Raw genomic sequence first — 2622 nt, forward strand, 5'->3', positions numbered from 1 at the left:
TGTCCCGGGCCACTTTTAAACCGGGATAAAAGGGGGTGGATCGAAAGTCACTTCTCTACTAGTGGGAGAAATGCATCGGTGCCATTTGCAGCTAGGTAACATGGAAGCCATACTCAGTTATATGTATTATGTAAATGCTATGGATATCGCCACAGAAAACTTCAACAAATTATTCGCCTAATAATTTGGTTTATGCCATATTTGTGATTTATCTTAAAAATCACCTAGTAGGGGGAAGCAATCAGTTATAACTGCACCAAATGCATATTTTCACTTCCAGTCCGTGCTTAAAGTAACACTGCCCAAAGAAAGGGGACACTGATCCTTCAGAGTTCAGAAACAGAAAAAAAAAATGATGAGCCATACCTTTGAACGGGCGGGCTGCGGCCGGCGGCGGCCTTCGACGGCGGGGCGCTCGGGCCGCCGGCAGGGCGTTGCGGCCGGCGGTGGGGCGCTGTGGCGGGCGGCGGGATTCGGCGGCGGGGCAAGACGGCCGGCGGCGGGATTCGGCGGCGGGGCGAGATGGCCGGCGTCAGGGCATCGGCGGCGGGGTCATGCAGCCGGCGTCAGGCTTCGGTGGCGGGGCGCGACGGCCGGCGGCGGGCCTTTGGCGGCGGGGCGCTGCGGCTGGCGGCGGCCTTCGGGGGCAGGCCTCGTCTAGACGCGGCGGGAGGCAGCTAGGCGGCCGGCCGGGGCTAGGAAACCGGCGTCGGGCCTAGGGCGGATGGCGGCGGGGCTCGGCCAGCCTGCGGCGGGGGTGGACGGCGGGTCTCCGGTCACCGACGGGGGCTACGCCGGCGGTGCGGCTAGTGTCAGCGCAACCTGTAACGCCCGTAAAAATACACCGAGTTAAATCACTCGTTAAAAATGCATTCCAAAATTTTTCCGACCGCTGAGCCCTATCAAACTCCCTTCTCTCCGTCGGATCCGCCATTCCGGTCCTGACGTCGTCAATCCTCCTTTTTCCGTCCCCGTAATTTTCGCCGCGTGCCCGTCAAGTCCATCACGCGTGCCGTCAAATCCCACAATTTCCGCCGACTCCCTCTTTCCTTTTCTCCCTTTTTCCCTCTCTTCCTTCCTTCTCCTTTTCCTTTCTCCTCCTCCTTTCCTTTTCTCTTTTCCTCTCTCTCCCTTCCTTTTTCTCCCTCCTGCGGCTGGTACCTTTTCTTTCTCTCCCTGGCACCCGGCGCTCGGCGCCTTGCCCCTGGCGCCGCACCCCGCACACGCGTGCGCCGGGCCCACCTCGCCCCAGGCCGCGAGCCGCGCCTAGCCGCGCCGCGCGCCCGTGCCCGCATGCCAGCGCCGCCCTGCCGCGCCCGCCGTGCTGTGCCGCCCTGCCGCGCCCGCCGCGCTGTGCCGCCCCGCCACGCCGCGCCGCTCGCCGGTCCCACCCACGCGCGCACGCCGAGCCGGTCAACCACGTCGCGCCGCTCGCTCCGCGCCAAGCCGCCGTCCCGTCGCCGCTCCTGTGGCCGGCCCGCCCGCCGGTCACCGCACGCCACCCCTCCCAGCGCGCCTCCCCACGCCGGTAGCTGCCCCCGTACCCTCGTCGATCGAGCCTCACCCTCCACCATGCCATCCACGAGCTCCACCGCTCCGGCACGCCACCGGCCGAGATTCGCGGCGCTCCTCGGAGACCGTTGGCCACAAGCTCCTCCCGCCACCTATAAAAGAGGGGCCGGCATCCATTCCCCACCTCTCAAGCTCCCCCACGCCACCAACACCTTTCCCAACTGCCGGCCCTCCTCCTCCTACCTTCCCCGACGCCAACCACCGCCGCCACCAGAATCTCCGCCGCCGTCGCCCCCTTGTGTCCGGCCACCAATCATCCAAGGTGAGGGATCAAATGGACCCCCGTGCGCCCCCTCCACCTCTCCCCGCCCGGCCTGCCGCCGGCGAGGCCCGGCCGGCCAGCCCGGCGCCAGCCGCCCGCCCCCTTCCTCCCCTTCCTCTGTTTCAGCCAAGGAAGGAGAAGGAGATTCCATTTTTCTCGATCTGCCCCTCCCCTTCTCTCTAATTGCAACCCGGTCCTCCCACCTCTCTCCAGGGATTCTCACAACTAAGCCCTTCCACTTTTTAGAGAATTTACAAATAGGCCCTCGGTTTTCACAGTTTAGTCCTAAATATGGTTTTGAAACCCAAACCTCCCTTTAACCCGTCATTTCATGTGCCAAATTTCCTCCAATCGATCCCAAATTCGACCACGGACTCCTCTCATATATTTCCGCCGAGGCATATCCAAATTTCCTAAAAATACCCTTCCTACATATTTTTCATTCATATTTCCTGTTCGGAGCTCAACGGGTAAAATCTTTTTTCTTTTTATTTATTGTGTGCTCGTTTGTGTGTGCCGTAGATCGCGGAGTACCCGAGGAGGAGCGCGAGGAGGAGTTCAATCGTGAGCCCGAGCCCGAGGACTAGTACCGCGAGCAGGAGCTCCCAGAAGGCTTTGAGAACGGCAAGTCCAATCTCACCCTTTGATGCATATTTAATACCCAGTTTTTCAGACACAACCTACTAGCCTGTTTTATAAAATGCATATTGTTTTATCGCAAGACATGGTTGATAGCCACTCCTTGATTGTTATGATTATTCCTTGTTGTCCCGTATTTATCTCTAAAT

This window comes from Setaria italica, chromosome VIII (assembly GCF_000263155.2).
Source record: "Setaria italica strain Yugu1 chromosome VIII, Setaria_italica_v2.0, whole genome shotgun sequence".
NCBI lineage: Eukaryota > Viridiplantae > Streptophyta > Magnoliopsida > Poales > Poaceae > Setaria > Setaria italica.